This window comes from Equus quagga, chromosome 4 (assembly GCF_021613505.1).
Source record: "Equus quagga isolate Etosha38 chromosome 4, UCLA_HA_Equagga_1.0, whole genome shotgun sequence".
Lineage (NCBI taxonomy): Eukaryota > Metazoa > Chordata > Mammalia > Perissodactyla > Equidae > Equus > Equus quagga.
In genome coordinates, this window is record NC_060270.1 from 16,975,937 (window position 1) to 17,002,152 (window position 26,216).

The following is a 26,216-nucleotide window of genomic DNA, read 5'->3' on the forward strand; positions in this document are numbered from 1 at the left end:
TAGAATCCTAAGTCATCTATTTTCAACCTCTAACATCTGTCATTCATCTTTATGTTTCTAGAGTTATCGTCTTTGAAAAACAATAAAGGCCCTGGGAATTTCTCTCACCTCCTCAAAAATCCTGAGTGGTTTATTGATTAAATCCAAACTCTAGTATAGCATTCAAAGTCTTTCACAGTATGGCACTAAACTACAATTCACAGTAATTAAATTGAATGTAAAAGGCATTCATTAACTGCCTGCTATGTTCCAGACTCCAAACAGAGTAGTGGGTTGGTAGTGGTGATAAAGATGAACCAGACAGACTCCCCATTCTCGAAGAAGCCAGTGTAGCGAGGAGGCAGATAAGAAACTATAAATTGTAATGCAGTGTAGTGAATACAAAAAAGGTAACTAACTACAGGTGCTGACAGCATGAGACGATAAGTCCCAAGCTCAATGAGGAGAAAAGCGAAAGTAAGATGTTGGTCTTCTGCTTCCGAAAATGATGGAGTAACAGAAACAGGACTTAGCCTCCTGCGTTAAACAACTAAAAACTAGACAAAATAATGGCTTACATATGTCCAACAACAGGCAGCACATGACAAGGTCAGCTCCATAATTGCTGTAGCTTACTGCCTTAGAGAGAGCCACCAGACCGCATCTCAGGCAGGAAGGACCCAAAGAGAGCCTGACTTGCCCAGGGTCACACGGATAACAAGGAGTGGAGCTGGGCTTCAGATATGAGTCTTTCTGACTGCAGAATCCCCAGAAGTTTTCATTTTCGCTTCTCTATCACCTTTAAATCTTTGCTTGGGAGATTCCCTCAGCCTAGAAATCAACTCACCCCTGCTCTTCTACTCTTCATCGCCCTACAGAAATCGCACTTCAAGTTTTCAGTTTAAACATTACTTCAACCATAAAGCTCCCTTCATTTCACTGCTCCCAGCTACAATAAAAATTAGTATTATCATCCTGTATAATACTGTATTACTTTGTTTTTATTGTTTTATGGCATTAATTTTATTTTGCTTCATCTAATAATTACATTAACATTAACCAACATTTATTGAGTGCTTACTATGTTATTGCTCTAAATGCCGTGCATGTACCAAATCATTTAATCCTCAGGACAATCCTATACAGTAGGTATTATTTTCAGCCCCATTTTGTAAGTAAGGAAACTGAAACACAGATAGGCTAAATAACTTGACTAAAGTTACACAACTAGTAAGTTTCAGAGCAGGGATTCAAACCAAATACTCTTGCCCCAAAGTCCTTGCACATTACCTAGTTGTCTCCACTCTGAATCGTTTACTAGACTGCTTGAATAGAGACAGTTCATCTAACTAATCTCACTATTTGTACATCTCATACTACCCAGAACAATGTTTTATACCTAACAGGTACTCTATGTTGTCCTCCACATGAAAGAATGAACAAAGGGGCACCATGTGGCTGTGGAGGAGTAATTACACTGAGTGCTAAGCCAGAACTCTGGGAGATTTCAAACTGGACAAAATGTATCTATAATTCTTTGAGAGAAGTTATTCTTTACCTAAATGTATCTATAATTCTTTGAGAGAAGTTATTCTTTACCTTTGCAGCTCCACAAAATTTCATCCACAAGCAACTAAGCTTTCACAGGCTCCAGTGATGGAGTCTTACTTCACTCTGAGCTAATTTCAATATTGGCAAATGATATATATGTAATTTTATATTTGTAAATGAACATTATGAGATATATTCTAAGCACAGAACAATACTACTAGTAAGAATATATATATGAGGACAATATGTGCGAGGGTGGGAGTGAAGAACTAGCAAAGGTAATAATAAAATAACAGCAATAGAAACAACTACCATTTTCAAGCACTTACCATGAGCCAGGCACCTGCATTATCATTATAATTAATGACATTACAATGCTAGTGCATTATCTCAGTAAACCCTCACAACAACCACGAGTCAGGAATGAGAGGAGCCCACCTGAAACTCTGGCATTCTCATTTCTAACAATAGATATTTCAGATGAATTAAGAGTGTATTTGCAAAGTTAGCATCCATTTTATTAAATTAGAGTGAAGCTTAAAAATCATGAGACTACTACACTGGACTACATTTTTATCAATTATTGTTTTTTCACCAACTTTATCAAAAGTGTTACATAATGGGCTGGCAAGCACTATTATTCTGCTTACACCAATATCATCATGAGTTCATATATGTCTAATACTTATTCTGCACAAGTTCATTCACAAGTTAGTACATTGTTTACTAAGAAAACATAGCAAAGTTGCAGATTTTTGAGGGAGAACATAATGGTTACAGAACTTTAAATTAGATGCTCACATCCACTTAGGTAGCTAACGAGCACTAGAATCAATGCACTCAAGAAATTGCTTTGAATATTCACTCTAGGTGATCAAGACGTTCCCTCTACTTACTCTCCAGAGCTAAGGAGTCTTGCATGCAATAATCATAATTAAAACAGAAGTAATGGAAATATATGTGCAAAACTACAAAACGCCCTAATCTCAGAATTAATCTTCAGTCCCTAGTGTCTTAAATCACAAAGTTAATCAGAAAGTTTAAGTTTTTTTCATTTCTTTAATTCACTCCATTCTTGAAGTAAAAACTCTGATACGATAAACCTTCAATAATTCTATAGTTCAGTAGCCAGATTTTAAGAATAATAATGAAAATAACATATTACAAGACAAGAATAACATGTCATATATTGCGTTACATTAGTAATGGATATCAGTAATCGAGTGCCTACTATGTGCTGGGCAAAATATTAGCTGCTTTACTATATGATCTCATTTACTCTCCATCAGTCTAGGAGTTTGGTTTTCTTATCTGGACACTTTACAGATAAGAAAAATGGCTCAGAATAACTTGTCCATGGTCTCAGAGATACCGAGCACTGTGCTAGAATGGGGCTTCAAAGCCATCAGGCTACCACAGAAAATAAAAGAATTTTGCAAAGCGGGAGTTTGCCAAAATTAACATACAAAAATCAATAGCTCCTATATAGAAACAAAAAGCCATTTAGTAAATATTACAGAAGAGGAGACTGTTTAGGATAGTAAGTTATGTAAAAAAGTAAGTAGGCAGGTAAATAAATAAACGAATAGAACACCAAGAAACAAACTTAGTAACAAATGTTTAAAACCTCTATAAGGAAAGCTCTATAAAATTTCTGAAAACAAAAATTATGAAGAAATGGAAAGAACAGAAAGTTCTTGGATAAGAAGATTCAACCTCATAAAGATATTAATTATCCCTATGTTAATTCGTGAATTTATCATAATTCCAATAAAGATACCATCAGATTTTTTTCCCCTCCAGTTCTGCTAGTTGATTATAAACTTAATTTGGAATAACAAATAAGTGAGAAAAGCCAGGAAAACCTTGAAAAAGAAGAGCAAGGGCTGGGGTGGGGAGGGAGCCTAATGCTTCAGATATTAAAACATATTCTAATCAAAATAATGTGATAATGACATATGAATAGACAGACCAATGGCACAGAATAGAAAATGTAAAAATATATATAACCGCATGGGAAAACTAACAATAGGAAACTGTACAAGGACTGTCAAAAACATCAATGAATTCCTCTACAAACTGCAAGTGGGAAAAATTTTCCTAACTATGCTTCAATGACCCAAGAAAGTCAACTAAACACTGTTAAAGGCAAATGACTCTTTTGGTTAGATAATCATCATTCCTACGGATTCTATGGAAAGCAAAATCCAACAGACCTCTGGGAACCACAGAAATTGCAGAATTGTTCAATAGAACAAACTCTAACACCTTCTCTTTCTTCCCCATCATTTTTAAGCTCCAGCAGAAAGATTGTAGTAATATAACCAAAACCTAGGAGAACCTAAACCATGTCTGTAAAATTTAGCTGGAAATAAACTACACTACCCTAAACCCCAATTCATATCCAAGACTTCGTACATTTCAGTACTATACTTACTTTTAAAAGAGATTACAATCCTTGAATATCTTAATCCACTACTTATATTAAAAAATGCATAAGTGATTTCTATGTGCTACAGGGCAAGGGCCCTTAATAGATATTTAGATTCATCCTATAATTAAAAAATAATAATAATGCAAATGTATGCCAAAGCTTTGTAAACAATATTTTCAAAAAATTTGTTGTGGAGAAGGACCCCTGGTGTCCAGCTGGATTCGAGCCAGTCTATACTGCAGCTCTTGACTGCACAGCACTTGAGCCCATGATGAGACAGCATCTTTACTTAACTTTGAGATATTTTTCTTCACCATTAAAAATGTCAAGCCTCTAAAATTTGTAAAGATCATGTTTAGGGAAAAAAAAATCTTGCTTATTTTACATCTTTCCCCATAAACATTTCAGGAAGCATGATATAGATTCTTTGGACACTGAATCCACCTTTACTGACTGGCAGGAATGTATCTCAGACACAATGTTACAGTGTCTGACTGGTGTCTCCAGAACATATAGATAACATCTACATTTATAAAAATGAGTACTAGCTCCACAAGTAGCTTCTGAAAAAGCTTTTTAAAAAACAACAAAAAAATGGTTCATTGGCAAAAGACATGATCATAGCCTTGCTGTACACTAACATTGCCTTGCAAATGAAAACCTGCACTATTCCTTATGATCAGGGTTTCACCCATTTATTTGGTTAATCATTCAAATGGCTAAACAGACCTCTAATTTGAAAATAAAAACCAATTGATGCAATCACAAACAAGTTCTAAAATTGCGGTTTATAAAAATTGAAATCTTGTTCTAAGCCAAAACACACACACAGTTACCTTTTCCTAATCAGAGCATTCATTTCTCCTCATTATGATCTCACAAGCACATTAAAATCTTATTAACATTAATTACTTCTGAGCGCCTATGCATGAGCAGTGACAGTCGTGAGCGTGCGCGTGTCTGGATCATATCTACATGTATATACCTTGCTGCACTTTGCTTATAAAACATGTGAAAATATTTCTACTAACACCAATTAGCTAATTTCACACACACACACATGCACAGAGTAAACTGCTGTCTCACTGCACAGCCTATCAGAGACCAGTAAACATATGGACAAACGGACGGGAACGAAAGCAGAAACACCTCTTGAATGTGAGAACTAAAACGCCTTATACTTGAGCCTTAATTCTTGAGATGAAAACAAGTTGAGAGAACAAAATAACAAAAAATAAAAAATCATTAAAAATTAGAAAACCAATCATTCTCTTTTCTACACAGATGGGTTCAATGATAAAATGATCGAGACAAAGAAAAACTGGCAAGCAAAAAGCAGCAGACAGGAGAAACAGAAAGAGACAGATCAACAAAGAGACAGAAATGAAAGTGTCCTTCTTTACAAGTGTACACACTCATACACACACACACATCTGCTCCACGTAATTATACTCATATTACAATTTGAACAAAAACAATATAAACTTTACTCTGTCCATAAAGTAAGAATAATAGCTCACCACACCTCAAAATCAAACAGGTTTATCTTCACAAGGAAATAAAATTCCTTCTCAACCCAAATGATTTATGGATTCTATTTATACCAAGAACATTATACACAGGAGTCATTCATCCCTACACAGAAACTCAATGAAAATGCAGAAAACTAGACAGAGCCACAAAACTACATGTAATCTTTATCTCTTTTCTTCACACTCACCTCTCAGCATTCGACTGTTTTACCATTCACACATACACCCCATCCAATTATGTCCTTCTTTCCCCAATCATCTGTCCTTTAGTAGAAATATTCATAAAAAAATTAACTATTGATCATTGCATCCACATTTTCTTGTTCGATCCACGTGTCTATCTTCTCTTCATAGCCTACAGTTTATACTAAATCCAAAGACCTATGAAATACCAATGTATCTATATTCACACATTCTATCCTGAGTCTTTCTGCCATCTTTCATTTCTTTTTGCCTTTGGCTACTATCCCAACACTATATCTTTTTCCCAAATAAAATATTTCAAAATTCTTATGGAAAATACCAGGCATCACCCAAAAACCGGGTTCATGTTTAGTTTCAAAATGACTTTTTCAGTGAAAAAATCATTTAACCTCATTGGGTCACAATATCTATTTTTGTAGGGAAAAAAAATAATATAACAATCCTAAGAGTATTTTAGCAATTGACTCATTAAATGATTTTAGAACATTTGACTAAGAAGGAAATATAGACAGAATATCATTCAACCACCTAGCACAATTAAAGCTCAAGTTGATTTAAGCAGTTACAGCTCATTCTATGATTCCAATGTTCTACCTATTGTCCAGCAGCCTCATCAGCCTAAAGTACGGGGGTCAATGACATATAGCAATACAAGTGTGCACCCTACAGGAGTGCCAGGTAACAGAGGTCTAACTGCTCTTTCTGTAGTGTATAACGCAGATGAGAGAAGAAATGGGATGGTAGGGAGTAGATTTTTAAATCTTTATGAAATAATATTTAAAATATATGACATTGGTATCAATATAAAGTTTAAAAGCAGCTAAGAATACAGTATATTTTATTTTAATTTAATGTTATTCAACAATGCTCATAACTGAACAAAGTTTAGCGGACACTCTCAGGGAAACCTAAATCATGATAATACAAACATCATTAGCAAATGAAGTGTTAAAAGTTTTTATAAAAAATAAACTAGAGGATAATAAAATAAGACAATACAATAAAATGGTATTTAAAGATGAGCAAGCATTATTTCAAATAATTGCGAACTTACCATAACAATTTAAAATAAAACCCAAATTACCATCCTTATGGAGTTTACATAGACCTTACAGCTCAGTAGTAATTGTTATAGTACTATCTATGACTCACAAATATTCTGATTTACCAGATTTATCAAACATAATCAAGTATGCCCTTTACAAGAAAGCCTACAGAACTGAGAAAACAAAAATTTGAAAACCTAAAAAAATAGTGGTTGCCTGTCATAACACAATAGCACTCTATCCTTTAAAAATATATTCATTTTTAATTAGTAAACACTTAAATATTTGTTTATAGGTCATGAATAGCTTAACAGAATCTAGGAACCAAAAATTAAGTATTAGCAACCGCCCCCAAATGAAGATCAATCTGATTTTATTTTTAAATCTCTAAATTTACAGATCAGTAGGCAAATATGAGATTTATCAAAAAAATCAACTTGTATTGACATTTTCGAGAATATATTGCATTAAAATAGATCCCTAATGATCAGAGAAGTATGGAAAAGGAGGAGGCAATAAAGAAATAATCTTGGATAAGCATCAAAAAAACTACAATGCTCTATTATCAGTCTGCTATGTTGCAGATAGCTTCCCAACGATCCATTGACATATGACCATGACAGAACTAGCAAAAAGTGCAAAAATAGGTTGAGACTTAGAACCCACCTTCCCTCTCATAAATGCCACATCACAAACTGCAAAGATTAGATGGCCCAATTTCAACATCAAAGGTACACTTGGCATTTGAACCAGATCTAAGAATCATGGTCTTTGTTTTCCAGTCAAAGCTAATAAGCTGAGGTTTACTTAACTCTTTCCTGTTTTTTTGAGCTTCTCAAGGATTACTGAAATTGGAGACTACATATGAAAAACATAGTTCATCATTTCCAAAAAAGATATTCATCCAGATTGCCCTCCAATCCGTGAAATCTGAGATGCCTAAGGAGTCTTCTTTGTGAGAGCCTTACAAATATATCCAAAGATGGTGAGTCCCATATGGCTCTGATAAATGAAACCCGTTATTGTGAATTTCAAGCTCTTCTTTAAAACAAAACACTATTGGGTGAATTTGGTGCTCATGAAATAAAGCACTAATTGCGTGGCCTAACAACACTCTGAATCCTCTCCCTAGCAGACATTTTAAGTTGTGCCAAATTGGTTTTGGGATGTGAACAAATATCCTGGAGCCAGACTCTCACATGCAGGCACTACTCCCTGGAAGTAAGTTGGACACTCTTGGAAACTGCATTAACTCTTTCAGGCCACCAGGGAACCTAACTCTCATGGAAAGAAAGGCCCCTTTTAAGATGAAAGCAAGTCATTCAGTCCAAAGTTAAACCCGAGTAAAAGGTAAAATAGCAAAAATTGATTTTTGGTCACTTCGGTGCTAAAGTAGCCATAGACATGAGAAAGCTCCCATATCCCAATGGATGCTTACTCAAATGTATCCAGAAAATCTTATTCCTCTTTTCCTATGTGTGCATAATTTCCAAGACATTAATAAGAGTTGTGTGCATTCAGGAGAGGAGAATTCATTTTAAGCTTAATATGCCACATTTGCCTCAGGCAGAGTGATAAGAAACTTTTGTTTCTTTGGTAACCACTTTCACCTTATTATCACAGGAAACTTCTTGAGTTTCTGTTTCACCACATGAAATATCATTTCCACACTAGACTTTTTTCTATGGTCTTTCCATCCTGGTTCAGAAGATGCCTACAAATCTGAAACTGCCTATTCAAATGGCAATTAATCCAAGCCTATTTCCCTCTCACTCAAATTTAGAAATTAATAAAAACAATTCTTAAAAGTACCTAAATGTAAGAAAAAATTTATCACAACCAGCTTCTTCTTTCTTTCTTTTAACTTTTTTTTTCAGTCTTAATTTCTTCAGACACAACGTAATCGCTTAAGAACAAGTTGTTATATTTTAGGGACTTTTAATTAAGCATTTTATTTGCAGTATGCTGAAAGCAGCATTTGCCCTTTGAGTTCACTGATAAATATTTTGGATTATATTTGTCCTCAAGATTACACAAACTCCACTAACTCTAATTTTACACTTTTAGGTCACTGTCATTCTACGGCGGTCACTCTCCTCTTTCATCTTAAAGGCTTAGTAAAGATACAGATAAAAGGAAAATTACTTTTTTAGGTAGAAAATAACTAAATGCCTGTGAAGAGGTTTTGGGTTTTTTTTTTTTTAACCACATCTAGTTTAAGCCTCCTGCGATATATTTCTTAAAGAACCATATTTAATTTCCTGACAATTGGTGTGAATTTAAGAGTATTACCAAAAGCCTATATTCCATTTCTAACAAAGCCTTACAATTCTAACAATTAGCCTATGTGTGCTGCCGCCATTGATTTTATTACTAAGATATAGAAAACAACCACCACCTCGTCAGACCCTAAAAGGAAACAAGCTGCTATTTGCAAGTAGATGGGACACAAATGGGTAGCTGCTTCTGACCTCAATTAATTCAAACTGCAGCTCTTAGAATAGAAACCAAATCTGCAGATATGTCAATATGAGGACATCTACCTGACTTTCATTGGAATTTTGGAGCTCTGCAAAACTCTTAAATATTTCCTAATAAAAATGCAGAGGATCTGTTAGTGCACTGGGGCCTGTTCGCACCATGTCTGATATGATGACATCACTTCTAAGCTCTGCTGTATATTCATTTAATTAGTCCCTCGGAACCAAATAAAACTTATCTTCCAGTTGAGTTTGCTTGGTATCTAGAACCGCACTAATGGCGTTAAGAGGTAAACCATAGTACTCATCAGGCTCCTCAACATCAAAAAAGTTTTACTATTTTTTTAAAGCAAATATTCATTATATCAGTGAGAAATTAATTCAATATATACTCACAACTTTGACAGAGTGATACTAGGGCCAAGAAGCAATTTCCCCATGGGGTCCAAACAGAGGGGATGTTTGGGGCAGTTATAAACCCTTTATGGAAGATTAAAGTACTGATTCATATTTCTACCATGGTCCCCTTATCCACCCTAAATCCATATAATGACAACAATTTAGGAAAAATTATCAAACCTTAGCGGATGTTTAATTTCAAAATCCAAAGATCAGCTGCAATTAGGACTTCAAAAAAAGGTCTATTTTTTATTAGGTGCCCACCACATTTATCATGTTTAGAGCTCTGCCAGGAGTTCAGACTCAATTTATTTAAAGCCATTTTCTTTTCTGGTTCCATGTTCATTACTTACATAAAATCCCAACAATATGGAAGCAGAAGGCTTCACATGGCCCACACTGTCCTCACAGGTTGGCTAGTTCTAAATGGCCTGAATAGTCAAAAGATATTTGTTCAATGAGTTTCTAAACTCGAAATTATAAGCAGAATGATTTTTTTAGATTTTAAAAAAGAGTATTCAAAAAAATTAAAGAGGGAAGTCAAAAGGAGCAGGGATGGTAGAAGCGCACCTTGATCAACAGAGAAGCTGGGTTATCCAGCTGTTTTAGTAAAGCAATGAGTTGCCTAGTGCGCAGGACCAACCCCAACATTGGAAAGTGCCATGTAACTTCAGGCAAGTTATTTAACCTCTCTTGGTTTCTGTTTCTCAATCTCTAGAACAGGGGTGAGTTTCAGACACCAACTGCTTTCCCCATCCCCACACTGGTTAGGATCTTTCAAAACGTATTCCCTGAGCCAAAACCTCACCCACATGCCATCAGTTATTTTCCCTCCTTTTTCCTGTCTCCTTTGCCTCTGCAGAGAAATAAAATGAGCAGTCAAAGCTAAACAAGCCCAGTGGGCAAGACAGGCTTTGGTTTAAGGAAAGGGATGGAGTAAGTTGTGTTAAAGTGCTTATTTGGCCCCAAAAGGTTCATTGTCGGGAGACTACCTCCCACAACTAGCTCCACTGGAATTTTTCTCAGGAAAATGGAGAACTGTTTTAAGATAGACATGCCCTTCAAGCAGCTCTCAAATCAAAATAAATTTAGGATATTCGAAAACACCCTACAGGATTTTCCCTGCGGAGCCTAAATAAATCACCGACCAAATTTTCCAATCTGTGCTCTGCTGCTAAATGGGACTTTCGAAAAAATCAAGTTTTAATTTCTCCATCTGTAAAAGGAGTATAGGCAAACTTCTTCATTTTATATTTTCACCCTTCCCTCTTCATGGTTAGCGTTCATTTGATAGAATTGAAAAGAATGACACTTGGGAAAAGACATTCCTTAGAAAAGAAAGTTAAAATAGATCCCAAATTTCCAATAAACTTTAAGTCTGCTAAGGATAACACTACATCTCCTGGTTAGTGACTTTGTGGGTCTTTTAAAAAATGTATCTTTTAATACATAATTATAGAGGAATGAATAATATTCCCAAAATACATGTATAACAAAAAATGTAAAAATCATGATTATTTTCATGATTATTTTGATTATTTTCACATCAAAAAATGTAAAAATCATGATTATTTTCACACTTAAAAGATACATGTCAGAGTTCCTTTAAATTAATACCCCTATTTAAAATACTAGTAAATCTATAAAAATGTATAAACACAACATCTTTAGCAATTCATATCCTAGATAAACGAGAAATTGTATTAGTTTGCACACTACACTGTGTACATAGACTGTCCTTTTATACTAGGAAGCATTTTTTTTCCAACAAGAACATCAGTAACACTCAGGAATCAGTTTTTAGATTTTATGAAGCCCTGGTGCATTGATTCTATTAATACTTTCATTGGATTTTAAATCAATTATTTTAAGACCAATAACAATGGCTATGCCATGAAATTTTTGTGTTTCATGGCATGTTATAACAGATAAGGTTGAAACTTTTATTCAAATAATCTGTCCCATCAAAGAGTTTCAACTCTCAAATACAAATACAAACAAAAGATTGTTCACTCCTACTGATTTCCCTAAAGTATTATACATCGTTAACACCAAACTTTACAAGACTTTAAAAAGAAATTACTGGACTGATCAAGTGTGGCAAAATGGTTAGTTCCCTTCAAAGGAAATGAACTTAAGGACCACAACATTTAATTAGCACTTAGTGGCTTGTACGTATCAAATGGAGGAACAGCCTGATTCTGCAGGATAACTGTAAAGCAGAGTTAGAAACTGCATATATGGGTGGTTAAGAACACTAACTTTGCTGTTAAAGTAGATTGAACCAGAGTTCAATCTGGTTCTGCCACTTACTTGCTCTGCAACCTTGGGTAAGTCACTTAACCATCCCAAATCTGGCTTATTTGTAAACTGAGTTAAAAAATGCCTCATAGCAAAGGCATGGGGGTTAAAAGAGATCCCATAGACAACAGTCCAATGATTACAATTATTATTACTACTTAGACCCTTTCTGACCATCCAGAAGACTTAAATTCTACTTCTAGCTAAAAATTGTTTCTCAATGGAAACATAAGAAAAAGAATTTCTATTTCTTTTACATGATGTAAGCAATAACTATTATACCATATCAGTATAATACACTTTTTGCCCTCAAAGCTAGACATTATCACTTAATATAATAGGAACTCGGTAAAGGTTTCTTGAATTAAGGGAAAAAAATAATATGATATAGTAGAAAGAGTAGGGACTCTGAATCCTGGCTTTGACGTTTAACATCTGTGTGAACTTGGCAATTTACTCTATGAGCTTCAGTTTTTTGTCTGTAACATATTCAGAAAACCAGGGTATACAACAGAGTTGTTGTAAAGATTAAATTAAGCAATTTATGTGAAAGGTGCTTGGTAACTTTTCTCTTCCTTAATTTTAGGGTTATAGGGCAAGAGTGATAATTGTTTTTCACGCCTAAACTTTTCTTACATAGCAGTATCCACTTTGTCCTTCTATTATAAATGAGATTATATTTAGTTAAGGAATAATACAAACAATGAGGATGAATTCAGTAAATATATTTTAACAACATACTCTGACAACAAGAGCAGTGATTCTCCAATCTTGGGGTAATATTAGAATCTATGGGGGCCAGCCTGGTGGTGCAGAGGTTAAGTTTACATATTCCACTTCAGCAGCCCAGGGTTCGCTGGTTCAGACCCCGAGTGCGGACATACACATCGCTTGGCAAGCCATGGTGTGGGAGGCGTCTCACATATAAAGCAGAGGAAGATGGGCACAGATGTTAGCTCAGGGCCAGTCTTCCTCAGCAAAAAAGAGGAGGATTGGCAGCAGATGTTAGCTCAGAGCTAATCTTCCTCAAAAAAAAAAAAAAAAAGAATCTATGAAGTAGTTTTTATAAAATATAGATGCCTGAATACCAGTCTAAGGATTCTAACTTAGGATATCTGGAAGTAGAACCTAGATATCCGTGCATTTAAAAATCCCCCAGGTGATTATGATGTACAATAACCTAGGAAAGGTTCATTTTCTAACATTTGTGGACCACCTACAAACCAGGATGCCTAAGTCCCACCCCAAACTTGTTAGGGACGAAGCTCAGAAATCTGAATTGTAGTAAACATCCTAAGTAATTCTTAAGTACACAAGGTTTAAGAACCAGTGGATTAGAGCCCAATACTACAATATCAAAAAGGCATATAGGAGGCTGGCCTGGTGGCATAGTGGTTAAGGTTGCACACTCTGCTTTGGCAGCCCAGGGTTCACTGGTTCGGATCCTGGGCAGGGACCTACACACTGCTCATCACACTGTGCTGTGGTGGCACCCTACGTAGAAGAACTAGAAAGACTTATAACTGGGATATACAACTATGTATTGGGGCTTTGAGGAGAAAAACAAAAAAAGAAAACGAAGATTGGCAACAGATGTTAGCTCAGGGCCAATTTTCCTCACCAAAAGTAAAGAAGAAGAAGAAGAAAAGAAAAAGTATGTAAACATTTTTCATCATATTTGGTTATTCTAAATTTTTTTACCTTCTATTTTAATAAATATCACTGTCAACAATGAACTTATGAATGGTAGGTAAAAAATTTTATCTAAATAAAACACTAATTTTAGGCTCATAAACATCATTATTATTATTAACACAGGTTTTTGAACCAAAACATATGAAATTGGGCAAACATATCAAGTCATCTCCAGAGAGCTTACAACCACCAAGAAGCACGCCAACAAGAAATGCCATGAGTTTCAGTGTTTTTTAAATTTGTCTACTTTGCTTTGACTTAGGTTTCTATTATCCATTAGAAGAGTAACAACGTTAAATATTATTAATATTGGTATAGTGCTTTACTCTTTATAAAGAAATTCCATATACATTAATTCAATCCTCATAATAACCTTGTGAGGTAGAAAAGGTAACATTTACTAATTATCACCTTTCTGCAAATAAAATAACCGAGCTTAAAATGCTTAAGCAACTTGCCCAAAATAATACAATTTTCTTGTGTTTACGGTAATATGTGGACTGAAAACTCCAGATGTAAATTCCATACAAAAATTCTGAAATTTAAAACAGCGCTCATTTTTAACTGTCATTTAAAAAAAGCCAAAATAGCATGAAAGAGTCTCTAAATTGCAAGCAGTCGATAGTCCTATACCAAAGCATGGGTTCATCTTGTTATTTAAATTTATTGTAGTCCATTTACCTTATGGTTAAAGGATAGAAGGAAAATGGAGATCAATTAACCAAAATCAAACAAAAAAATTAAAAACAAACAAAAAATTGGAATGCCCATCCGTTATCAGACTATTCACCTTGCCCATTTACAGTTCGGTCCTCTATAAGAAAAGTCCCTGTGCCTCAGTTTCCTCTTCTAAAACATGGGATATCAAATGATACTTTCAAAGACTGGCAATTTAATTTTCAGCTATCATAGTATTTTAAAAAACTGTTAAATCAAATATACAACTAGAGTAATGCTAACATGTGTCCAATCCCTACAAAAACCCTGAGTCAAAAGTACCTTAAGATCAACTAGTCCAGCTTGCTCATTTCATGTATGGGAAACTGACCTAGAAAGGTTAAGTATCTTACTCAAGATAACACAGCAAATTTGTTATAAAGCTAAAACCAGAAATTAAGTATCTTTACCCCAAAGTCAACTACAATATACAGTCATGAATAGGCAATACACTGTTTTCATAATCAAAAGGAGAAACAGGCATTTTAATGTGAGAGAAAGTAAATTTATAAAGGGATGTTTGGAAAGGAGTTGGTATCAGAAGGTGTTTTTCCAAAGAGAAAAGGTTCTAAATTATTTAAAACTCAAAAAAATAAAAATAAAACAAATGAGAAGTGACAAACCAGCCAGACATAATCATTCATTCAGACCTCAGACACGTGAGTGACTCTGGGCTGAATGCCATAGAAAGTTCTGGAGGCAGAAGGACGAATAAGACAGATACTGTCCTCAAGGAGCGCATGGTTAGCTTGGAAGATATGCTTACAAACAATGGCAAATACAATGTGAAAAGAGATATTACCAAGGTATGCGTATAAAAGTTGTTCTGAGAATGAGCAGGAAGGAGCTGTCTGCAATGACTGACCTGAGGCTTTACAGATGATAAAGAATTAGGTGACTATCTTTGACCATCGCTGCCTTGTTCGTCCATCCCTTCCTTCTTCATCCCCAATTCTAAATTGAATACATCTTTGTTCACGCCCGGACTTTCTAAAGTATTTTCAGTATACACTAGGATGACAGAAGGGGTAAAGCACACACATCCTAACCTGTCCTTGGGTGGTAAGAATTGCCAAACACACTGAAAGATAGATTTTGTGCAGCTACCGCAAAATCAGAGCTTGAAACAATTTGCCAAATTTTTGTAAATGTCCTTTCTTTCCTTTCACTGGTTCATGCATCAGTTACTCTGACAGCAACAGGGACACAAGGTGGCACTGTCGTGCTGACATTCATTTCAGGGCTCTTTCTAAATGGGCAAATTGGAGAGGCAAGAGGCTCTGTCGTGACAACTAAAACTGGAGTTGTTAATACTGGCCTTCTGCTGGTCTACCAGCCTTAACAGTGGCCGTAGAGGGAGCAGGTCATCCTGCAGTCACGAATATCTCTTCATGCCTGTAGAGAAGAGAATATATTCTCTGATAGTTTCTGCAAAATGTCATGTGTGTGTTCATAGAAATGTCCAAACTAATAGAGTGCAGCTTTGCCAACAGAAAGTCAGAAGTGAGCTGTTTACCATGGGCAAGGCTGTGGACATGGACCGCCTCTCCATCTAGTGGCCAGCAGGGAGGAATGGAGCCATAGTAACCATGTTGTGCTCCACTCAGTTAAAAGCAGCCCTTTTCTCAAACCACGCATAGGCAATTATGTCACTTTGTCTGACAAATGACAATTTTTGGTTTATTGCATTCATTGAATCATTAAATAGACCCAATAATATATTATGACATCTACTTAAGCTGAGGACAACCACCACTAAAAAATTAAACTACGTGTGCTCTCTCAGATCACCTGAACTTCCTTTATTCTTCCCTCTTTACCAACCTAAATTTCTCTCCAAACATTTGTGATTTATAGGTAGAAAACGCAAGCAGAATTATCTACATATACAGCTATTTAAAATAAAATCACACATTCTTTAAGATAAACGAAAATCTGAAAAGGATCTCTTTCCCTTCATTTTACAGGCAAGGAAACTGAGGAAGAGAGAAATTATAATTAATTCAGTAATTTGGTCAGTTGGCACTAGAAACCGGGCCTCCAGATTTAACCATTTTAAATCTATTTTTGCATTAATTAATGCCTCCTGCTCTCCAAGGCAGGGCTTTTATTTATTTTTTACCACACCATAAAGTTTCTCTCAACATACTAGAAATCTAATAAGTTTCTAAAACTTTTATTCACATATTTCCACCCTAAGTTGATAGGATTGAAACTATGGTATATAACCCCTAGCACATCTTCACGTTCATAGGTAGATTCTGAGCCTGTTACAAGCATGTGCTTTTTTTTTTAACTAACAAACTATTCACATTCATTCAACATTTAAAAAGCAAAGCGGCAAGTGGGCAGGGGAGAGAGAATGTGCTGGTCTAACCACCGTACAAAAATGGTTTGAGAAAAGCTATTTTGTAAAAAGAAATGTGAATTCATTCAGACTGATAGAAGTTTAGAGTTGTTTTCTGTTTTGCTTTACATAAAAAGTATTTGACTTTATTTTATTTTTAGAGAGGAAACACACACACACAAACTTGTTCAGTCAATACTTCATCCGTTTTAATTAAACTCGCAATGCTGTTTTGCGGCATGCCTTAGAAATGCTTTGTTGGGAAGGCTTCTTATCAAAACAAGTCAAATCTGTCCACCAACTATGAAAACCTGCTCACGACTCCAAACCCAAGGCTTAAAAGGCAAAAGGTATGAAGAAAACCTGGCAGTGAATGCATTAGAAATGTGAGATGTTATGACTTTCTCTTCTATGATCTTCTTTTGGTGGTACCATTGGAATCTGTCTTGGAGTGGAGGAGGAATTTAGGTAGATCTGCTTTAGACAGGCACAGGGAGAAGACAGTGCTGTGTCGGATAGGTAGGATGGCTTTCCTGGGGAGTTGGGGAAAAGTCTTTTTCCTTCCTTATACTCATAAATTTAGAAACTCCCTTCACCATCAGCTTTATCCACATTCTTATCTCTATTTGCTTCTTAATCATCTCTATTCTTCTTCCCTCATCGATGAGGTAAGGGGATAAAGTCATTGTTGATTTGAGAAGGTAGAAAAAGTAAGAACTATTCCAGTTCTTTTTGCCTAACCTAAAGCCAGGTGACAGGTGCAAATGGCCAAGAAGATGGAGACATTAGTAAATATGTGCAGACCCAGAGTACACTTACTGCGCCAAAAGGAACTTTTAGTGTGTCCAATATTTAAAAACAAATAAACAAAATAACCCAACAGTATAAAGCCACCCTTGAAATTCTGTCTACACAATTCCCGTTTAAACAATAAAAGGGAAGATCATATTCTCACTGTTTAAATGTCTTGGTGTCTAAATAGGTGTTTTTGTTTGTTTACAATAATAGCTATACAGTTTTCATATATATACATACATCTACCAGAAAAATTACATAGCCTAGAACATTCATAGTTTTCCACTAAGTTTTAATTTGGTACCTGAGCAAACTGTCAACATTACTTTAATTTTCTCCAGTTGCATTTCATTTACTGGAAAGAAGCTCATACTATAAAAGGAATTTGCCAACAACAAATCACAATTTGATTACAACAGTAATTCAGAGAACATTTCTGAAAGGAAAGGTAAAAATAGCAAATATCCAGGCTCATTTAGTAGAAAACTAAAGCCTTCTAAACATTAGAGAGAATTAAAATTCAAATAATTTAAATTCAAACATGATTTTTAAAAAAGTTTAGATTAAGAATATCCGAAGAACAAAATAAAACTATTATGTATATATTCGTAATTATTGGCATTTTTAGTTTAAATTTATTTGACATCTTTTTAACTTCCCAAAACCCCAAAGTCCATTAAATAGTTTTATATATATATTGAACGCAGATCCTTATATTAGTTATTTAATATGGAAAGTTTTCAAATAGATTCTTAACATTTTATATGCATAATATATATACATGTACATTAAATTCATCATACCTCGAGACACAGAGGTATCAGTGCCAAAAATCACTTCTAATATCAAGGAAGTAAAGACACTATGTTATAATGACCACCCTTTCCGTCAGAGTTTCAAAGGTAAGACTGAAGATTCAAAAATTAATAATAATATCCTCAGTCTGCACTTGGTAACTAGATAGTTACCATGTGAATTCAGCCCTTGCTCCTTGTCTCAGTATTCTCACTTGGAAGTCAGTAGCTAGCTTTCCCTGAGTTAAAGTAGTTATATAAAGTTGCATTGGTTAATTGAACTACAAAACACCCCAGGCTGGAGTTTCAGTTGCGTGTCAAAAGATTCCAGAAAGGCAAGCTCCATGTCCTCAAGCTGATTACTTTCAAGTGAACTGTAGAATCACCAAAAGGCTTGATCCCAGAGTAGAAGAGAGGTTATGAAGCCAAAGTCAAGCATAATTTTTCCACAGTTTAGTGCAGAAATAGCACGCCACTTATTCATTATTACAGTTGAACAGCTAGAGTGGCAGAACAGCCCTTTTTTCTTGTAGGCCCTTGACTGTTGTTTCCAACATCTGCTGTAGTGGTTACTACATACATGATAGTAATAATAAACGGCATTATTTCATCCTGCAGCCTCAGAAGCTTGCTTATGTTGAAATTAGAAGTAAAAGAGCTCAAGGAATATATTTTTGATACATTAAACATAATTGACATCAATGTTATTTGAGGATTGCATGCATAATATCTATGTTGCAGAAAAACATATGAATTCAGGCATTCTCTAGATTCTAAGATATAGATATTGCCCTTGGGTTTTTGATAAAGACTTAAAAGGATTTTGCTAGTTATTTGACATTGGCTATAATCCCTAAGGATTGTGTAAAATGCTAGAAGTTACTTAAGCAATGGAAAGGCATGAAACATAGGTTTTCAAGAAAATTACAAGTTTCGAGTTTTGCCAAATACCTAGGAATCATATACATGATTTGAAAGTTTGGAGCAAAGAATCAAAATGGCCAGTGCTGACTGCAGTAGCATTATAAATAATACCTACTGATTGTATAAGGTAACCAAAATGGCTTATACAATATGAAAAAGTCATTTAACAGGATTGATTTCTAATTTAATAACTCTTGCATGTACACACTTGCTCAACATCTAGTGCTTATTGTTCCTGGCGTACAGTGAACTATTCCTATGTAAGTAATGTCTGATTTCTATAATTTGCTTGTGATAGTTACACAACCATATGAATGCAAATACTTTGACTTTCTTTTCCGTACTATGCGACTTCTCATGCTGATTAGATCCTCACTAGTAAGGAACTTAAGATGGGGATACTATTTGACTTCTTTTATGGAAGCTCAGTAAAGTATATTTTCCACTGAAAAATGTAGTTGGTTAAAATACATTTCTAAAGTGGCCTCCAGGACAAGTCGGCTCTAATACCCATTATCAACCTTTAAACCTAAAGAGGCCACCCTTGGGACTGAGGAAGGCTGGAACTAGTGGCATTCCAAGAATGTCAACATCAGTCCTTCCTTTCCCAGAAGGGATCACTAGTTAGCAATATCAGCCAGATGCTGCTTCCCCACACCTTGCCAGACCCTGGGGCAACACATTTGCCCAGGATCTGGACTTGGCTTCCTATGTGGCAGCATGACCAGCCGCTACTCGGGCTTGGGCAAGTCCGTAAACACATCCACTGATAATTTCTATATTTATAGAAAGCCAGAACATGTGTAGATAATCACACAATTGGATATTTATGAAGTGCCAGATTTTATGAATACGGGAATTTGTTAATTAGCACAAGGACTAATCATTAAAATTCAAAAATAGATAAATAAACAGGAATGCCATTTATTTGTTCACATTTCAGGGGAAAGTATGCAGCTGCTATCCTTTGGATAAATGTAGGCTTCTGGAGAAAAGCATGAAGAAGAAAAGTATCCACAAGTTTTGAAATCTTAATGAGTAAAAATCCAGGAAATTATTATATAGTCTTTATATTAAAAATAATAATCATAGTGATTCTCCCCTTAAGTTAAAAAAAAGAGTTTAAACTGGCACGTGCTTAGCATTTGAATTATACTGTCTTGCATTCCAATGTTTTGGTCCTTTTCGAGGAGCCAAAGCTGATTTTCATCGGATAGGAGTAAAAAGCACACACACGTCACTCAGTACCAAATTGTTTTAGCTACAGGGCACGGCAAAGCATGAAATAAGTGCTTTACAGCACTTCCTTATGCGAGTGTGTTAGATAACAGTCTGCTCCAACATTAAAATGAAACACACTGTGACCTGACCAAGACTTCGGGGTGCTCAACAGGCAGATTTCATGTGCTGATAGGAGGAGTCCACCATAACCAGCAAGGCTGCTTAATGAATTTTTCTGGCACTCTATAGCTCTCCTGTGACGCAGGGCTTTCAGCTTTCCAAAGCCCTATACAGCAGGGTACACTGGTTTTAAGTTTGCTTATGTACATCTTACAATGTCCTGCTGTATTTAGATTGTGACAGTCCCTCCTAGAAAAGGCCAAGATGATTTTTCATACCAAAAATATTTTAGATCTAGTGAAGGTTAAGAATTAGAATGCAAAAGAAAACATATACACATTCTAAAAATCAAGTCAACCAGAAAAATGACTGAATTTTTACTTTCTTTTATTCTTTCCAAAAGCTTAAAAGAAATTTTCATCTTCTCTTAAAAGCCTCTCCGTTTTTTGCTTGCTTCTAGTTAACATAAATAGGCTTAACATGAAATTTTTTTAATATCTGCAAAGAATCCGTGATTTCTTTACCCATACATGTATGAGAATATGTGCATAAATGCACAGATGTGCACACAGATATCTTCACCCATACAAGTATACATAAAAAGAGAATTGTTGATTGAGAGATATATGAAAGGTTTCTTTGGGAAAAAAGGGTAGAATTTTAGATAGTCCTCACAATGCTAAAGTAGACAATGACAGGTGCATGAGACACGTACACTTTTGATGTATTAGTTTTAAAAGAAATTTTTGGGTCAAGAGTCTGAAATGGAGGAAAGCACATTTGAAACACCATATCCTGTGTACCATATTAACATGTCCTTTCAATAGAGTCCCCCAAAAGTTCCCCTTTAGACCTTTGGAGGGAAAAAAGTCCCTTATAGGACCTGACTGAGTATACTGTTTGTACTACTCTTGGTCAAGGCTGGCCTTGCCAGCTTAAAAGACAGTTTAGGCGAGATAAGCAAATTAAAAGTCTCCAAATAAATTTTTAAAAAGAAAGGAAAAAAAAGACTTTCAGCAGCAGCAGTTCACCACCCTCTTGGAATAATGGATTTTTAATAAACATTTTACTAGGTTTGAACCTTGAGAATGTGTTTGGGAATCTGCTCTAGCGTCCCAGGTGGGTTAAGAATATTGCTTTATGGACTTCTTTGTGTTGTCAGAGAGGCCTAATGGAATTAAAAAAAAAAAAAAGTCTGCCACTTCTATTAAATAAATAATTTATTACCAAAAAGGTGATTGTTATTATCAAAGATCTCTATAGATCAGCATCCATTTTCTATCATTGCTCATATATGTGCTGCAAACATTTGTGTATCTTACTATCTGACTTAATTTTTATCAAATGAATAGCAGTTTTACTTTCGGACACGTCCAAGGAAAACTCCATTAAGGAGTCCATTTCAAATGGACCTATTTAACTACTCCTTTGAATTTCGAAGAACACTGTTCTGGGAAAGCTCTTCAACAATGTCAGCTAGTTGTGAAATGAAACTTTTCCCACCATAAAAAAGAAAAAAAAATAAAGGAAAAAGAAAGCACCTCAAAACTATGTTTGAAATAACAAATACATTATTTATAGTCCCCGAAATGTTACATGAATACTTACAGTTGTTGCACAAGATGGCCTGATACACTTCATAGCTTCCACTTTGAAAAAGATGGCCAGCCCCCCACCCCACCCTCCCCAAGCATAAATAAACAGTAACATACTAAAAGGAAACTGTCCTAGGATAAAAACTGCTTGTTAAGAAAGTTTGCATTCTTACTAACCACAGTGATATGCCTATAAATGTAAAAGTCCATCTGCAAAATAAAAGTTACAAAACAGAGTACCTTATTCCTTTCAAAATACACCCCCCAGATGTAATATAGAAGAGTTTGTGATGATAAAAATAATTACTGGATTCTCACCCACCCTCAGGGACTACCACTCACCTATGGCCAATGCCATCAAATAAATATGCTGGCAAAATGTATTTAACCTGCTTCAAGGATTTAAATTGTAAATATGGACTTTAAACTTCAATGTAAAACAAAGAACAAGAGTCTCACTTTAGTAATGCCCACACTGGCACTGCAGCTAAAACTCATTGGCACATAACTAACAAAACCCAGTTAGCAATAAATAAGGACAACATGATATATAGACAGACAGATGGAATTGCATAAACAGACCAGAAAAGCACAGAGACTAACAAACATACGGAGGGGTCTGTTATAGAAGAGTGAGAGATACTGATTTATTTGGTACTTTAGTGAGAAAAATAGGTTTGTTTATAATTATTTTTAAAGTAATTAAACTGAATCACAAGGGCACACCCTTAAATAAGTGGAAGGAAAATTAGTAGAGGGTAGGCCTCCTATAGATGTTCCAAATTTTAAGCTGGCAATAGCACTGTCAAACTTAAATCTGGAAATGAAAATTCAAGGGAGAAAGAATAAAAGCATTGGGGGCTAAAGGAGATGATAGGTAGAGGGGGGACTGAGGAAGCAGGATTTTTTTTTTATGAAAGTTGTCTGCCCTACCTTCTTCCCCAGCGCTGAGTTTCTCTTCTCATAATCGGTGTCTCCCTGGAAGTACAGTGTGAGTGGTAATGACTGCCTGCCTCCCTAATGAGTCCATTTTCCTGCTCTTGATGTTGTGTATATACACACACTGCAACCTACCTTACAAACCACAGAGACGGGAAGAGAGAGAGAGAGCAAGAGAGAGGGAGGGAGAGGGGGGGCAGAGAGGGAGAGAGAGACAGAGACAGAGCAAGCGAGTGGGAGAGAGAGAGAAGAGGAGAGAGAGAGAGAAAGAAAAACAGAAAGAAACAGAGAGAGAAAGGCACAGACAAAGCCCTCCTACCAGACAGCAGACAGCCCTCCTTCCCCTATCCAGCAAAATGCAACTCGTCTAATGCAGCAACAGGTTCAGTATTGCCAGACTAACAGTGAAAAAGGTATATTCTCTATATCATTACTGCTTGCAAATAAACAGTTTAAGAGCAGCTGGCTCCACCTTCTTTATTTATGCTCCATTATGAGGAATGTATTGTTTCAGTTCTGGCACACAGTACATGTAATTATCATAAATACATTTTTTGCATATTAGTAGGAAATAGTGAAATGCATAGCTTATTTGTGAAATCTTTTAAATTTATTTTTTTAATGTCAGAAGAGTGTCAACAAATCTGCTCTGACAAAAGCCTAGTAATGATTTTAAAGTCAGAGCAGTCTTAAAGGAGGCTCTGAAGGAAACAGACTCCATACAATAGGAAAACTGATCTCAGACAAAACTGATAACTGCAAAGAAGAAATCATTGCTCAGTAAATAAAGCAAGACCATACGCAAAATTGCAGACAGAAACAGAATTAAGTTCAATTAAGTAACTAACAGACTAGTACTCTAGAAGAAGGCAGATTGGTTTCTTATGTGAAGCATCTCTCTGTACAAACATCACAATGCAATGTACTCTGTGTGAACAGGTGCAATGCATATAGTACATAGTGTTACAACAACAGAAATAAATCCCATAAGGAGCTTCCATCACAAGCAGGACAAGATTTCATAGACTATGGGGCTGAAACCATAGCAGAAACCCCTTGTTCTTTTATGAGGAGGGAAAAATAAAAATAAAGCAAGCTGCTAAATAAACCTTCCTTAAAAGAAAAAAAAAAAAAAAACACTGTTTTTCTTTGTCTGATACATCTAACCAATTTTTTTTCACACGCTAGAACCAAAATAATGCTGGCATGACACGCCACATCCCATTGCGTGCTCCCCGCCCCTTTCCCCACTCACAGGTGCTTTTTCTCCCATAAGTGATATATTTGCAGCTATGGAACTACAAATATCCGAAAACAGACCTAGTTTCAAGTCCTTCTCCTTGTCCTTCAATTTTTTAAAACTAGACTCTGCTTGTCTACTTAGACAGCCACCCTTCCTCAAAATGTTTCCATACAGTTTGACTGTGTGTCATTTAGATAGGACTTAGGAACAGTACAAGAGAGGTTAAATAGTCTACAGAAAATTTACATAAAAATGAAAAATATGAGTGCGTCTGACCTACTCAAACCCTGCATTTGGGCACCAATAATTAATTGTACATTAAGTATATTCATTGTAAAATCATCCTTTTTGTATGGTTTAGTGTTTTACCATGCTGCAAAAATTAGAAAGTGTTCCTTTGCATAAACAAAACTACCTTACTATAAGCGTAAATTCATTCATTTGGAAGTCAGTATTCAGTTAACAAAATAAATAACTTAATTACTTCAATACACAACTTATGGATCAACTATACCCTCTCCCGACTCACAAAAATCTTTTAGAATGTCAGTTAAACCTTGGGTCATATTCAGAACAGAGATCAATATTGTTTAACTATTTTAAGGGTAGACAACCTACAGCAAAGAAATTAGATGGCAATGTCTTGTCACACATTATGCAAACTGTCCTGGGAAAATTCTAATAAGAAACCAAGAGTCCAGACCCTCCGCTCTCATTGTAAACCACCAATTCTAATTCTCTCGTGTGGCGGTAGTGTTTTACCCCAGTCAAGGGTGGTTGTTTAATAAAGAGGGAACACACACGAAAGGGGATGTAACAGACCCCTACTTTTGGTCACATGTCTTGAGAAGACCCTTTCTAAAATACACTTAGTGTGCGTACGTTACCAGCACACACATTGCCCCTCACTGCCCAGCCTGGCAGTTCTGTTTTTCTACCATTGCCCATTGTTTCTCTGAAGCTTTATTCAAATGAAGAAAAATGTGACTTAAAAAGAGCGCACAAGCCTCACAGTTCAACAGAGTGATTCAAATTAGACATTAGTATGTCCTGACTTTTTAAAATATGGTTCTAGGTATTTTTTTTTTTTCATTTTGTTTTAACCCAAGGAGAATAAGAAAATGGTATTTGACTTCTACCAGCAGGAGTTACAAGGAATGCAAAGGACCAAGAAGGCTATTCACCTTTTCTAAAGAACAACTAGCTAGTTGAATTTAAAAAAGAAAAACAAATATTTTGGTTTAGTAAAAAATGCACAACATCTCAACACTTTCTCTTTGCCTGCACACTTTGCTAGATTCCAAGCACAATAAGTGGCACATTCTTAGAACTTTCTGGAGTTCAAGATACACTCTCCCTCTTAGGACTGGAGACCCATGTATTGAATTAACCCTAGCACGTGAAACAATAATCCTAAGTGACTCTCAGACTCTGGAAGTTATAAAACTATTAAATTAAATTGTTTCATATGTTGATATGCCATGGGGCAATTTGATCATGTAGAAAGATTCTAAAGAAGAAGTTAAAAACTGGTTTTGGTCCCAGCTTTACCACAAATAGTTTGTATACCCTGGACAAGTCATGTAACCATCCTCAGCTTCCATTTCTTCACATTAAAAAAATTATAAAATTAAGTTTTAAAGGGAGGAATTGAATTGGATAACATAATAAAGATTATGATGATAGCTAATGCTTAGATGCTTACTATGGGTCAGGCACTCTTCTAAATACTTTTCATCTATTAACTCATTAAACCTTAATAAGGACCCTATGAGGTAGGGATTATTTTTAGTTGAATTTTCTAGGTGAAGAAACAGAGAGGTGAAGTGATCTGCCTCAGATCACAAGCAGAACAGTAACAGGATTTGAACCCAGCCTGTCTGGTTTAGAGTGCATGTGC

At 35.5% G+C, this 26,216-nt stretch overlaps 1 protein-coding gene across 19 annotated transcripts in view; it reads right to left on the bottom strand.

The window, feature by feature from the left end:
* ZBTB20 (zinc finger and BTB domain containing 20) overlaps positions 1–26,216 on the bottom strand; it is a 770,585-nt gene that overhangs the window by 700,900 nt on the left and 43,469 nt on the right. For 14 of the 19 annotated variants that reach the window (XM_046659193.1, XM_046659180.1, XM_046659185.1 and 11 more), the window contains exon 1: positions 23,068–23,286. The exons of the other annotated variants lie outside the window; for them this stretch is intronic. The gene's annotated coding sequence lies outside the window, so the exon portion shown is untranslated. Of the gene's footprint in view, positions 1–23,067; positions 23,287–26,216 lie in introns of those variants that run through there. 19 annotated transcript variants of the gene reach the window in all.